We start from the raw sequence: 15,679 nt of genomic DNA, 5'->3' as shown, positions 1-15,679 counted from the left end.
CATACCCACCGTTTCCAGCGAGAGGAAACATTTGTGCGGAGGAGTCAGGCAGAACAGCCTAACGCAATTACCGTATTTTCTCGAATCGAAGCGCACTCGTTTTATGTATGGTGATCGAAGTGAGGAGCAGCTAATATTATGTTCGAGATAAGGAGAAGAACGCTGCCATTTGATAATCGAATTACATACTGGTATCGGTATCACTTGATAAATTACCGCCAGCTGTATTGTACCCGGTTGCACGCAGTGACAGGTATTCAAAGACATAGGCACGATATCGGCTCAAACGTTCGGCTATATAGAGTGATCACCGCTTGCCAGTTATCTTTTTTTTTTCTCATTCGGTTGCTTCCGTCGAGAGACGTAACTGTGGTAAACAGTGCTTATAGTCGAGATAGTATGGCAGGTGGACTTGTATTCTACTTGTAGGAAGCTGAAAATAAACTCTATTAACTGAGCCATTTTGATAAATGTCCCAGCCTTGGCACTTGGACAACGCACTGGGAGCACTTCTGTCATGTATTTATTATGTATGACGTGCGTGCGTGCGTGCGTGCGTGCGTGTGTGCGTGTGTGCGTGTGCGTGTGCGTGTGCGTGTGCGTGTGCGTGTGCGTGTGTGTGTGTGTGTGTGTGTGTGTGTGTGTGTGTGTGTGTGTGTGTGTGTGTGTGTGTGTGTTTTATTGAGTGAAGCGTGCTCAAGGAGTTGAAGAAAAAGAAAGAGTTTGTAGTAAATAGGCCCGGTGGCGGAGGAGAATAAAGAAGTTAGTAATGGCAACGTGAAGAGTACTCTGTCTGTATATTATGTGCGGGCTTGTTACATAATTTGGTGGCAACTCGGTACTTACGTTCTTACCTGGAAGGTACCAGATTCAAGTTGTACGCAGATCATGAGGCACTCACCCACCTTTCGAAAATGGCGGAGCCGAAAGGAAAAGTCGCACGCTGGGTCAGCGAGCTTCAACAGTTCGACTTTGAAGTGAATCGCCATCCAGGTGCTTCTATGAAAGATACGGATGCAATGTCTAGATTGGGGGTAACAGTTGTTGATGTGCAACACGAAGCAATAGGTGCCGCCAAAATTTTGGGAAGGATCTGAACCTTTGCAACAGACCCAGACAGGCAAAATTGCATTGCCTCCTACACTGATTCCGAAAATTCTGGACCTTACCACAATAGTCCCCATTCAGGTGGTCAGGATGGCTTTTGATGGACCTACATGAAACTAACGAATAGGTTCACATGACCCCGCATGAAAGAGGACACGAAAAGATACGTACAGTCATGCCACAAATGCCAGGTGAATAAAGTTAAGTTTAAGCAACCAACTCAACAGATCACATTACTGACGCACTCGAGCGTACCATTTGAAGTTATTCACATGGACTTCGCTTAACTCCGCGAAGCTCCACTGTCCACAAGAGCACGCATTATCTCACCGTTCACTTCGAGTTCTATATGCAATAAACTTGATGACACAAGTTCGACTGTCTGATTTGTTGTAGATACATCTTTAGAATTCCCCTCTGCTTCTTCTTGCTCTTCATCGTTTAACTCTGTGGGTTTCTGTACGGTCCTGCGATGCTCGCGCCAAAGTTAGACCTATAACTCCCGTACAGTGCCAGTACTCCATCATGTCATTTTCATAAAACTTTGCTTTGTTTACACAACTCTGAGATTTCTGCGCGCTGAAGCATGCAATGATAGCGTTGCAGCGAGTGTCGATTACACTACAGCTGTACCATGCCGCCTATAGGTATACAGTCGCGTTCAGTATGAGCTGCAACAAGGTGTCCGTGACCGAAAGGGCTCGAACGCTGCTAGTCGCCGTCATGCGAAAACTTGGTTTCACAAATAGCAGTAATTGGAATAGTGCTTAGTTCGTTTTTGAAAGTTGGCAGTTTCGTGCAGTATTAGAGCACCTTCGAACACGGCTACCGTGTTGCAGTTCAGCCTGCCCAGCCCCTCCTGCCCCGTGCTCACCCTCCCCGTCCCCGGTCAAGAGCAAGGAAAACGTTCGTTTGTTATTTCGGTCGACCGGTCGGTCGCTCGCTCGTTCGTTCCTTGGGGCGATTCGCCTGCATTGACAATCGTCGTCGATGATTTCTGCACAGTTTAAAAGATTTGAATAATTAAATCCTACATTGTGGATAGGAGCCATACATAGAGGCAAACGAATTAACCAAGTTCATTGTTATAATATTCATTTCTCGGTTTTCTATTCTTTCGCATTTGAAGCTTTTCGCAGACTTGTCTCGCACCATTTATGGTGCTTGATAACACCGTATTGTTGACTTTATAGTGATCACGAAGCACAAAGCAGTCTGCGAACCGCTTTGTGGATTTGGCCATTGTTTGGGACGCTGCCACGGCGTCAGCTCCCACGATACATATAATTCCCCCACACACCTGTTTATTTCCTTTTTACCCACCTGTTATGTCGTCGCACCATGGTGGGAGAAATCGCCACTGCAACCACAGCGTACACAGAAAAGGCTGGTTTTATGGCGCATGTGATAGGTATAGGCGAGCGATGGCGCAAGAGTTATTCATCAGCATCCCTTTTCCATCACCGCCTTTTCCTTTGAAAAAAAACTCAACGGACGCACAACTCAAGGCAAGCAATTAAAACGCTTCACCCAAAAGGAAGTAATTCAAAACACATAGTCCGCGGCTTACCGACATTTTCTATAGCCCTGGCACAGACAAGCAGTACAGACCTGTGTACATAGAAATTGAATGTAGGCTGAGCTGCCGTATATGTCAACGTTAAATTTATATGTACATATGTATATACTGGTTAATTCCCTTAGCATAATGCTCATTCTGTTGCGAAGCGCTGACTCATTTCTTCTTGTCCTGTACGCGTTTTTCTGCAATGCTAAAAAAAAAATGAAAAGTTACGGCACTCCGCAATCTTAGCCTATAGATTCAGCTGTGTCTGCAATCCTGTCTTTTGGGGCCTCTATTGGATTCAGCCACAAATGCTTGTATGGTAGTCCGGAATTACTTCATTGAACCTAATAATCAATTACCACGCAAGTCTCGCGCAAAACGCGCCGGCACCTTTCGCCACCACACGAGGAAGCATTGCGTGAAATGCGTGATATCTCGCTCATGCCGGAAACAGACTGTAACAGCATGAAAGCCTGCGTGATCGAAATTGGGAAGAACGGCCTGGCGGTTGGGAGAGATGTTTCAGCGTATAAAGGCGGGCAGGCCAACATGACCTCGACCTCATGCCACAGTGGCACATGCGATAGGCTAGAATAAACAAGGGTCGACAAAGACATCGCAGGGCGACGACGACTGGATAAATGGCTCAGTTGTGTTGCCAGAAACTGAGATTTCACAGCTAGTTGATTTTTGCTGTGTAAGCAAGTGCTACTTGATAAACGATGAAGGAACGCTCAATCGGGTTATCTTTTTATAGACTTTATAGCAACGATGTAGTGAACAACTTCAGTGTTTGCGGTCGTGCAGTTTCGCAACGCAAATTTATTCTTAATAAAGACCCGTGTCAAGCAAATTGTGGACAGTATAGCGTGTACATTAATGTCGAACTCGTCGCATTCGTCAGGTTGCACTCCATATATGACTAGTTTCCGAATGACGTTTCTTGAATTTTTTTCTCTTTGGGAAGCCTCGTATGCTATTTCCGCAATGCTTATGGCGTGAGAATAAAACCCTATTTCGGTGTCACAATTTTGGCTACAGCCGTGGCATTATGTGTGAGTCGCAAAACAGCGTCAGGCGGCGGGTCGGTCGAAGCGCACGATGTACCGCCACAGGTTGGCGATCTCGCTGTTCCCGAAGCGCTCGTAGAACTTGCGGTCGAGGCGTGCCGCCTGTGCGGGCGAGAACAAGACCTTCCACTCGCCGATGCGGCCCTTGGCCAAGTTGCCGAGGTGCTCCTCGTCCTTGAAGAACTGCGACATGTACGAGTAGGAGCTGCGGTGGATGAGCTTCTTCAGCATGTGCCGGTCCTTGACCATGGTCCCAGCCACGCCACCTGCCGATGATATGGCAAGCGATATGGCACCCTATCGCGTTGAGCACACTTAACGTCTACACGTCAATATACATTGATTCATTGATTGACTGATTATGTTTTGTCGTGTGTCAAAAATAATGCGCAATACTGAGTGTAGTGCGAAGTACTGTGCAGTACTGTAACAGCAGGCACAGAGAAAAGCCATTCATGCAATGGAGGTTTGGGGTGTTCTTCGCCATCTTTATGAACATAACAATAGCAGAAAGATACGAATATTTTATCAGAAATATAAAATATTCCACGCAGTCTACGCACGAAAAAGATATAGTGAGCACTATAGATATATCAATTTACACATATTGACGCTTCGACACATCCGTAAACTTCGGTTAAAACAAACACTCCGGTTATAGGATTAGGATGTTTATGATTTAGCTTCTACACAGCGTACTTTTTGTCATTGCATTCGCTTCCATAGTTGCGTAGCGTCCAAGTGCTGCCCAAAGAAGAGAAACCATGCGAGCATGAGGCTTTTCACTTGGTTTTCTTGTTTACAGGACCCCCGACGATAAGCAAATCTCTATGCACCCATCCCCACCCGCTGCATCTTTCGCACGAAATGGGACGTTTGTTAGGATATTGGTGTGGCTTCGATCACTCCGGAAGCCTAGAGAGAAACGTTGCAATGTCTCCGTCAAGGGCGCGCTCACCGATGAAGTTGGCGAGCATGAAAATGTGGCTCTTGTGGTCGAGCGTCATGTTCTCGTAGGTGAGGAACAGCACGTGGCAGTCCTTGCGGTGCACCCAGTAGTGGATGATGTGGTCAAAGTAGTCGTTGTAGCAGATGCGGCCCCGGATGAACCACTCGAAGAAGTTGTCCCACAAGCCTCCTTGAACCGGTAGATGTTGACGTGTTTGATGTAGTGGTACAGGGCCACGCAGCAGTCCTTGGGGTTGCGCGTCACGTAGATGTACTTGGCCATCGGGTTGATGCGCATCTTGTGGTAGGGCAGGTGGGAGCGCACGACGCGCACATCGTCGGCCGCGCCGCGCTCGCGAGGCATCAGGTAGCCGGACTCCTCCAGGTTGGGCATCTGCACGGTCAAGCAGGGGTGTGCGAGAGCCCACACATGCGCTACCCTTGACGCTGCTTAAGACCTCTCGCAAACCGTCCTTTCGCGCGCCCCGACACGACGGCCCTCTGAGAACGACGTACGACCAAAGGTCTGTCGTAGGTTCAAGGACGTACCCTATAGTGCAGCGGAGCCGACGAGGAAACTGCTTTTGAATCTCGAAAAAAAGAAGAGATAAAAAGTTACCAAAAGTACCAAAAGTACAGGAAGGGTCACGTCGAATAATAGAAATCTGATTGCGGAGTTTGTGCCTTTTAAGACGCATGGCTGAACCACCTGTGCGCTAGTCTCGGCCCGCTATTGAACGAAGGACACTGCATGGCAGTTTAACGCTATCGCCACGAAATTAAAAACGACGTGCGCCACTGCCATGATCCACGTGATTACGCAGCAGAGAATTAATGAGTTTCATTGACATCCGATGCATTTCAATAAGCCCTATAAAATGCCTCTCGACCACCAGTTACAAATCAAATTGCGCGGTCGAACGTTCCGAAACAGCCAAGCAAGTTATGAGGCACGCCGTAGTGGAGAGCTGCAGGATAACTTCTATCAGCTAGAGTTCTTTAACTGAAGCAAGGTACATGAGCGTTCTTGCATTCCGCCCCCATCGGAATGCAGCCGCTGCGGTAAGGAATCGAACCAGTATCCTCGTGCTCTGCAGCGCAACGCTTTAAGTCACTACGCCACCGCGGCAGCGGCAGGTAGTCCACCATTGACAGCGGCTGTGCATCTCCGCGTTACTGGATGATGGAGCTTAATTGTTGAGAGTACATGTCTTGCTTGTCAAGATCGTTTCGGGATTGCTTTTTCTTGCGTCACGACTAGCAAAAAAAAAAAAATAAGAAGAAAGTTGGAAGGCGAACCAGCCTCTAGTTAAAGTCAATCAATGACAATGTCTTCCTGGGCGAGTTGACGGTGAGCACGGGGAGGATGCCACTGCGCACGGCACTCTAGCGCATCACTTATAAGAGGATCGTCCTAATATATGATATCTATATTACTGCACTATCCTCGGGACCCGCCCACGAGAGAAGCTAGAAACGGAGATACCCAATAAGAACAAGTGGGGGTAACTCAGTAAGGAAGACGTTCTCGTACCTCATTCTCGCGCGGTTTTTAGTTCAGCTTCATCCACACACGCATTTATAGCTACATAGTTACTATATAGTAACATTGACATCACCAACCGCACATTTCCTCTACGTACTATATACAGGCACCCATTTCTTCCGAAAGCTCTGGTCACGTCTGAACAAGTCAGTCGCTTAATTGTGTTCGAATCCTTCAAATGACAACGATTAATGGACTTTCATGGTTGCCTCTACGACAGATATTTTTTTCTGTGCGTGTGTGCCTAAACATCTTCTTTCAAAAATTCCTTATGGTACATTGTGCAATTCCGTCTTTTCCAGCTGCGATTTGAACCGTCGAAAACAAATTGTATATTCGTGCCTGCGTGTGTAAACACTTAAGCAGTAGACTAGAGTGCGGTGGCGAAAGCCACTGCCCTGTTCTAAAAAGGATTATACAGTCCTAACCATTATCATCATCATCATCCGCAGCGCCACGTGTGCAGCGTATCACGCCCATATTCGCTGTTGATCAAGACAGACATTTAATACCACGCCCTGAACTTGTGGGGATTGAGGGATGCGCTGGCACCATTGCGCGGGCTTCATCTGTTCTGCCGTCCCCCGCCTATCCCCGCCCTCTACCAACCGGTTCCAGTGGTGGCGCTCCACTCGCGGTGGTTCGCGGTGAAGGCGGGGCGCTGACGTCACTGCGCGGCCGCGTTTCGGCTGCTAGTTGCAGAGCGCGGCTATCTTATCTCCGGGACCAGCGCAAGGTACGTACATGCTTTCCTCTCGTCCGCCGACACCTTTGTGACTAGGACTTGAGCTCGCGCACGGCGCCTTTGCCCGTGCGGGGAGCGCGTACTTTGTGCTGATCCTTTCCTGACGCTAAGCCGACGAGCGGTGCCTATAGTGCTGGCGCGAGGTCGTACCACGCCGAGCCGCACTTGCCGAAAGCCAAAGCCGAAGGAGATTGCCCGTGCTCTCGCGAGTTGACCCATTGGTTATCGCCAGAGCAAGTAGCATAGCCGCCGGGACTTTTCCTAGCGGCGTGTCCCAGCTTGAGCCTGTGCTCTCGCCGCGACGTGCTATAGGCGCCTGTTATTGTATTTTCGCCCTGGTGCGGGACCCCTTTGGCTCCCCTCCGTGCGGGCGTTTGTGCAGTGCTGGTGTCGACGGTTTCAGTAAACGGTTTCCGTCAACTCAGGGCTTTACTGTGTTTTTGCGTGCGTCGCTCGGTAGCCCCTTGCGGCCTCTGAGCTCGCGCACGAGCGGTGCTGGAGGCGACGGCGGACGCGGCCCTGTGGCTCGCTAAGCTCGAACCCGCGGTGGTTGGTCTCCTGTGAGACACCAAGAACCCACACTACTCACTGTATGCTATGAAGATTACATTTGGGACTTGACAAAATATAAATTAACACCAGTGACACACAGTTTAAACCGATCTCAAACTTCTTTTTACAACGGAAACTGTGAAAATGGTCGTTTTTTAAGCGCAATTACTCGCCTGCTCATCGAAGGCTTTGGCATCAGCCAAGGGGACGCAGTCGTTGAGGAGCAGATAGACGATCTGAGCCACCCAGACGCCGCCGCACTTCGGATACGAGACCACCATAATGTCACCCTTCGAAGGCCTGCAGTGTGATTCGCGCGCGCATTTTTGCAATGGCCGCCTGTGAGCTAAGTTTACTGTATATTCATCTATGGCGCATGCATATCGGCACAAGTAAAGCTTTCCTTGAACAAACTTTCAGGTTAACTCGAGAAGATGCGCACACAAGTGAAGCTTCATTGAAACAAAGTGTGCATGTACGGGAGATTTTCAGACTAATAAAAAAGTCACTATAGATATGAGTAAGAATATTTGTTTGACACTTCTCGGAAGTACACAGTTTTAGTCAACGAGCGTTTTGGGGCTAGCTGGTGCATATTCGGAACAAATAATGGAGTACATATGTCCCCTAGCTGGAGGACCATATACGGTTCCGTGTCAGATCCGACGTATGCGACTTGTCATGCCAACAACCGCATTAGACAAGCGTCTACAAAGTTGAAACTGTCGGAACAGTCATGTTTTCGACACACCGCACGTTGTATATCGGCCGTCCCGTCATACAAGTGGCTCCTGCTGATGCAGCAAGGCCCGGATCGTCTGCTTTGCTTCTGCGTTTTTATACCGAACATTGTGAATTCCACATGAACGCGTCATAACACTATAGACACGATCGATACTTCTGATTGCGGGCACCTGTACTCCGCTGCCCATGACCGATTTCCAGCTGAAGCTGTGTATACTCAAGAATTTAGGCAGGTAATTCCATTGTGCTGTTTCTGCAGGCTTTCACAAGATGATATAATGCAATGGGCATCAGAACTCAAAATCAGCATGTCGGTCATCGCAAAAGGGGCGATGATACAATTCGTCGCGTCTACTATGGCAGGAAGAATTATGAAAATCTAAACTGCAGACGATTACTACACGTATACACAGAGCGTCACGGAAAGAGTTAATGCACGTGAGAGTGACAACGAGTGAAGTAAGTTAAACTGAAAGTTACTTCGAATGATCAAAATGGCGCGTCCGCCGGCGGAAGCTAGCATAGTTCGTACACAGTTTGTTCGATACAGTGACGTTCGTTCGAGCGGTATCTCAGTGCATTACGCATGCTTCATTCTGCGCCCTTAGTCCATGGCTGGAATACGGTGAGCTATGCGCTAGCACGCAGTATTCACCCGCGCTCAATCAGTGAAATGTTATTAAGAGTTATAGACAAGTGCGATACACGCATTAGTGTTCGATACACGAACCATACTATAAATCCTTCCATTACGACAACGTAGTGCATTTGTACACTTTTTTTTATTTTACAGTGAAGCGAGACTGACCTGTAGTTGAGGGCGGAGCGCAATGACATCTCGTCAACGTTGATGGGCAGGTAGAGGCCGTCAATGATCACGTACGTCGGAAACCTGGGAAACCCAACGCTGGGAACTCTATATATGCATGCGGCGAGTAACTGCAGGAAAGCGTTATACCGGTGCGGGTTGACTTCAACGTCGAGACAGGATGACAAGACAGCTTAATGAGTGTAAAAAAAATGAATCGTTGTCGGTTTATGGTAGTTGTCTTCGACGGTTATTTGACGATGTGGCAAATTCGGGTAGCATATATCCCCACGCATCTCACCTGTCCCAACCAAGGTGGCCGAGCTCCCACGAGCACGCAAGCTGATACACATGTTTTCAAACCTTTGACACGTACGCGAAAAACTGAGGGCTGCAGCGATCGTGACACCACTCTGCAAGCTTATGTGGAGAAGCGCACAAGCGGATTTCGCACATCTTTTAATTCTAAAGCAAATGCCAGAAGCGATACCTCGTTCCGAACGAGTTGTGTTCCGCACTGAGGTGGCGCTCTTGTCGCGCAACGACTTCTTGTAGACAGAAATCAAAGAGCAAGTACGGTAGACCACATGCGTCACACCGCCATTGGAAACGGAGCTCCGTGAACTAACCGACCGATGGCTTAAACGCGCCGGATAAGTTCGAGAACGTGCCTGAGATCCTTGGCCGTGTAGAGGACTTCCATGGGCGGCTCGTCCTTCTTCTCGGGCATTTCCTTCTTGGCACCTTTCTTGGCGCCCTTCTTGCTACTAGCCTGAGACCCGGACTGGGTGCTGCCGCCAGCCTGACTGTTCCCACCCGCTAAGGACACGCAATAGAACCACGTCAGTATCAATCCACGAACAAATCATCGGTTTGAAAAAGCAGGCGTACAAAACAAGCACACTATAGCGGAAACGAAGAGGACAGCTCTTGTGTCCGTATTTTGTACGCCTACCTAATTTCATAAAACAAGATGAACAGAGCATACGATAGGACAAATGATACGAACGTCGTCTAGCTGCGCTGTTCGCCACGCATACGTAACGTAAGCCAACTCGCCCAGCTAAGAACTCTCCCGCGTTTACATACCAAGAATATCCCTACCCTCGGTCTTCACACTGGAACATTTGCCACAATAAAACTGAGCACACGAGCCGGCTATGAGTCTGCATACGACATATAGCAAGGTAAGACGGTATATCGCATCGTTGATTGGTTTCGTACGTTTTTATTCGTGGTGACTCGGAGATGCCAGACACTCATCTTTTAAACATATTTAATGCGATCAGCATTCTTAGAGTACTTCACGCACTTTTACGGGACTGTCGATCGGGCTGGGTCTCTAACCATGTTCCCGATAAATTAGATCACCGTGCATGTAATATAATATGGGTAGAGCGTCGGGCCGCTGTGCCGGGAGAAGCGGGTTTGAAAGCAACCATCGGAAATTAATTACTTCACGGCACATATTGCAATTTACGAATTGCAGCTGGTGAGACTGCAAGGCGTATCCACTTCGAATTAATTTCCAGGATGGCACCAGTTTCGCTTGGGTAACTAGGTATGTGCCACTGGCAATGTGCCGCTCTACAACGACAAACAGATCCTTTAAATTCCTCCGATGCTGGGAGAAATCGAAGCCACGTCACACGGGTTCCTGAAGGACAGCACCCCGACGCGTTAGCAGGCTGCGCCACAAATACACTGGGTATGTGCCGCTCTTCAATGAACCTCTCGCCAACTGGGGTCAGTGAGTATGGGTCACTGGATGTCCGGGCAGCAAGGAAACAATTCTCAGCGTTCCCACGCACCGGCTCGCCACGCATGTCTCGGACGCCACGCGCGAACTTCTCGGCAGCGCTAATACGCTGCAGCACGCATAACGTGTTTCCACGGTGGCGATACGTTGTGTCGCTAATTTATTCAATGCTCAACGCATTACTGTCAATGGCCATCGTGACATGGGTACGGCGGAATTACGGTTTTTTTTTTTTTTTTTTTTTTTTTTTTTTTAAAGTAACCAGCGTATTGGCAGTGGTCTCCGGAAGCAGATGCCGGGGTTTTCACATCCGACCAAAGTCGTTCGCGACTAAAATCGGCGTTCAGTAGGGCGGCTGCAATTCGTGGAATAATTCGCTCTCTCAACACTACGAGAAATCCCTGGAACGCGACAAGTAGCATGCCTTCGTAAAGTGGCTACCCCGGAAGTATCCGGAAGTACCCGGAAGCCTCACCACGACAAAACTAATGGTGTTCTCAGCGCCATCATGCCGGCATACTTGGGAAAAAAAATATGTGGGTGAGCAGACAACACGTTCGAAAAGCACCTCACGTCTGTCTCTTTTAACCGAGCCCATTTTATAGCTAAAATGAGTGATTAACACTTACATAGCTATAAGGCGTAGCTAAAACGAGTAGCTATAGTTCCGTCGCTTTATCCCTGAAACACTAGTCAACCCGTCGACACCCGGAGTGCTGCATTCTTTCGAACCATGAACTACGAACACTATTCTTTGTAAATCGTAATGCTGCCCGCAGTCCACATAAAATTATTCTCCTAATTGCTGCACGCTCCTGCTTGCAGGCTGGCAACAGGGTCAAGCTCAGCGCTGTATACACACGGTACACCGCTAAGGTCGTATCAGTAGCCCATCACGATAGAAATAACTCGCTTCTTGTAAAATCCCTCTGCACTTACGATTTGACGCCATGACAGAACGATTTTGGAGCCCCGCGAGGCCACCCACACAATTTTGGAGCCCAACGAGGCCAACGGTTGACCGTCCGTGTCGCACTTCCTGGGCCGCGCGCCAAAGCTACTTCTTCTACTAGAGCATGTTATGTCGTCCGCTGATCTCCTCCTGTAGGATCGCGAAGAAAATGTACGAATGAATACAGCACTTAGAGGAGGGACACCGAGCTAATCAGTCTTTGCACCGATATTCAGTTCGTCCTAGCTTTGGAATAATAAACGTGTATTCATTCACTCGTTTAGGAGAATCGCTCGCAGCCTAACTGAAGAAAGGGTCGGGAAATTGAAGAGGTTTGGTACCCGGCATTCAGCAGTTTACTATCTTTTCATAAAGCACACGTTTTCCTCAGGAAAAAATAGATGTTCTAAAATTAGTTTTTATACTATAATTAATTGTAAAATTTTAACTTTACCCTGACATATATACTCGTTATCTCAAGTTTTATCTCCCCTCATCCGTCTAACAGCCGGCTTCTAGGCCAAACCCCCATAGTGGGTACGCGCCATGGTATAAGGAGCAAGCAAGCAAGCATCTCCTCTAATGTGACGCGACAGCCCTGGAATCGCGTGTGTGTATTGTTGTAGTTTATTTCTAAATATCAGAAAGGGGGGGGGGGGGTGCTTGTAGGCGTGGAGCAAGGGAAGAATGTTTCAAGTAGGGCAGTTGAAGGGGACCTCACCAGGCCCCATGGCAAATTTCGGTTTATACTCGGAAGCTAAGTTCAAGTTGTGTCCAATACAGAAAGATGAGTAATTGAGTGCTGAAGGCCCTGTCTGACAGGCTCTTTCTCCTGTTGCAATTCGACATACAGGTACATTTTACAATTGATACAGGTATATACATTTACATAGACTGCGCACGCCTTTCTTGACATACTTTCTTCATGAACGTTGCACACAAAAAAGTTGTCGCAGTTTCACCTGAAAGGTGAAGCATCAATTGCGATAGCAAATTTGTAGAGAGCTATACAGAGTAATGATGTTAGCTTTATCAGCTGTATAAACTTGGACATGCAGCAGCACCGGCAACGCGCAGAACTGTTGTCGACGCCGTCGGCGTTTTGCCCGCGTTCGCTCAAAATGCGTGCGGCGTTGGTGACTGTTGCCGGAGCCTCTGATATAAATACGCACTTGGTGCCGCAGCTAAACGCCGCCTCCCTTCCCCTCACCCCCACGGCCTTTTGTGCATCAGAAGAACGCGCGTTTGCTCTACATATATGGTGATGGTAAAGGAGGAAAGAGACGCCTACTTCTGCAGCCCTTAAGGGAGCACGGCACAGAACGCGCGTTTGTTCTCCGCCGTGCGTTCACTCCCCGTGAAAGAGCGCGTCCCTCGCGCCCTTTCACTCGCACAAACAGCGTTCGGCGGCGCGCGGTCACGATTTCATCTCCATTGACGTCATACGGAACCTCACGGCGACGGCGACGGCGACGGCGACGGCAGAAATCTGCTTTTGAGTGTCCATATAATTGCTATCGCAATAAAATTATTTACAAGCACTTAATATTGTGTCGCCGCGGCTGCCATGAACGCCAGCGCCGGGCACGCAGGAACGCAGGGGCACGTCGGGACGGCGGCCGAGAGTGACGCAGACGCAGGCAGGTACCGAGGCGAAGAACTCTTATTATTCAAAAGCGTGAGACGTATAAACACGTTCAGCGTTTCACGACCATGTTACGCGACTTCACTTCTCATAAAACGTAAAAATTGTTTGTGTAATAGCCCAAGATGGCGGCGCCCATGAATCGAATATAAAATCGTGATGATGATGATGATGGTGATGATTTATTGGCATCCCCTTTGAAACGTGGCGGCGACAAATAGTCACCTAGCCTGCTTGATTTAATCAGGTATACTATACATGTTCTTTATCTAGCATTTTTGTATACCTCTCATTATTATTTTTCTTTTTCAAAAATTTACCTTGTGCCACTGCCTATGATTTTAAGAGATCAGGTCGTATCCATCTTTTCCCTGCTTTTTTTTCCACCAGTACTCCAATCGTCTCTTGCTGATCTCTACGGCTGATCTGTTTATGTTTCCTTCCACTTTGAAACCAAGCGCTTCTGGGAGTTGCACATTACCTACGGTTCTCGCTGGGTTGATCCCGTCGCATTCCATCAGGATGTGCTGAGTGGTTTCTGGATCTTTACTGCAGCATGCACATGTCTCATCTAGTTCCGAATATTTGTTCCCATATGTTTTCGTCCTTAGGCAACCGGCTCGAGCCTAAAATAGCAAGGCCCTTTGTGTTATCGTGCAGATTTTCCCTTCTAATTTCTTTCTTCTCATTCTTGTAAATCTCCATTGTCCTTTTTGTGTCCATTCTTTGCATCCAATTCACGGTCTCTATTTCTCTCACTTTCTTTCTGATGACTCCTGGTTGTCTATTTGCAGTTTCGATTATCCTGTACTTGGTTGCCAACTTCCTTGACCTCTTCCTCCATTCTGTGTCTACGCTTTTCATGTAGAGATACTTGTGCACTTTAGCCGCCCATTTATTTTCATCGTCTCGCCCTGAAACAGCGCCCCCTGGGGGCGGATTACGTTGGTTTGGAAACCAAAACCGTAACTCCACACTTACCATATTATAAATTTGAAATGCAAATCAAAACGATGCGGACACCTAAACGACGTACCTAAGCTTTTTTTTTCTACGGAAATTACAGTTCAGGGAGCATATTTACTTGTGGGCAATGTCATGATTTACCAGAAAAGCTTTTATATAATGTTTAAATTGAGGTGCATAAAAATCAATTTTCTGTTGAACAATATTGAATAAGTTGTGCGGGTGAATTAGTGTTGTTACCGTTTTCGGTTGCTTACGTAATGGTTAACGTAATCGGGAAGTGGGTGTGTTAACGATGAGAAATGTATATATATATATATATATATATATATATATATATATATATATATATATACATATACATATATTGAACGAGCAGAGAGGGAACCGAGGGGCCCGATTTTTATTAATCATAAGACGCGAACAATGACACCAAGGACAAAATAGGGGAAATTACTTGTACTTAGTAATTGAAATAAAGAAATGATAAATTAATGCAAATGAAAATGGATGAAAAAACAACTGTCCGCAGGTGGGATACGAAACCACGTCTTCGCATTACTCGTGCGATGCTCTCACCATTGAGCTACCGCGGAGCCGTTTTCCCAACCACTTTCTGGGGCATTTATGTTTTATTGCGATAGCAATTATATGGGCACTTCAACCGGATGTCTGCCGTATAGATAAAATCTTCGTCGCGCGCCGTATGCCCGAGCGGAAGCGTGCGGGGAGGCGCGATATTACGGAAAGCGAACGCACTCAATCTCCCACGGGCAAGCAAGGAAGCGGGAAGCCAGCACCGGAAGGAACGGAGGGGGGGGGGGGGGGGGCACTTTTACTCTGCCAACAACCGCGCTCGTCGCTCGCCCGCACCGTCTCTTAGCTCCCCACGGCTCTGACCTTTGTATGCGCTGTGCATTCGCCGCTCAGTTTCCGTTGAAGCGATAGACCGCACGTACCTCGCCCGCTGCGGCGTATGCGCTTGCTGCCAGCGTTTTAACAGTCGTTGTCTGCAGTCATTCAGTGTGATCTATTCATGTTTGTTTGTGCGCGCTCACACCACGCTTGTTCATTCAGTTAGTAATAGTCGGGCCACATTTTCCAACGCACGCTACACATACAATGCTGCCCAGATCGGCAGTGCAGCGCTACAGGTGTGTCCCTTCGCACGCGCTCCCCACGGGAAGCGCTTCTCATCAACACCACCGTTTCACACGCGCCTTCTCGTGGTCATCGAGTCTCTCTTCATGCCGGTCTACTTACGCCGCAG

The 15,679-nt window shown here is 48.0% G+C and overlaps 1 non-coding gene and 1 pseudogene across 1 annotated transcript; both read right to left on the bottom strand.

The window, feature by feature from the left end:
* Nucleotides 1-3,220: 3,220 nt before the first annotated feature.
* LOC119440789 (sulfotransferase ssu-1-like) lies at nucleotides 3,221-5,086 on the bottom strand (annotated as a pseudogene).
* Nucleotides 5,087-14,933: 9,847 nt separating this feature from the next.
* Trnat-agu (transfer RNA threonine (anticodon AGU)) lies at nucleotides 14,934-15,005 on the bottom strand. Its single transcript has one exon. It is a non-coding gene; the product is annotated as a tRNA-Thr (tRNA).
* Between the last annotated feature and the right edge of the window lie 674 nt (nucleotides 15,006-15,679).

The sequence above is a fragment of the Dermacentor silvarum genome, chromosome 2, assembly GCF_013339745.2.
Source record: "Dermacentor silvarum isolate Dsil-2018 chromosome 2, BIME_Dsil_1.4, whole genome shotgun sequence".
Taxonomy (NCBI): domain Eukaryota; kingdom Metazoa; phylum Arthropoda; class Arachnida; order Ixodida; family Ixodidae; genus Dermacentor; species Dermacentor silvarum.
The sequence above is the reverse complement of the archived record's forward strand: the minus strand, read 5'-3'. Positions and strand labels throughout refer to the sequence as shown.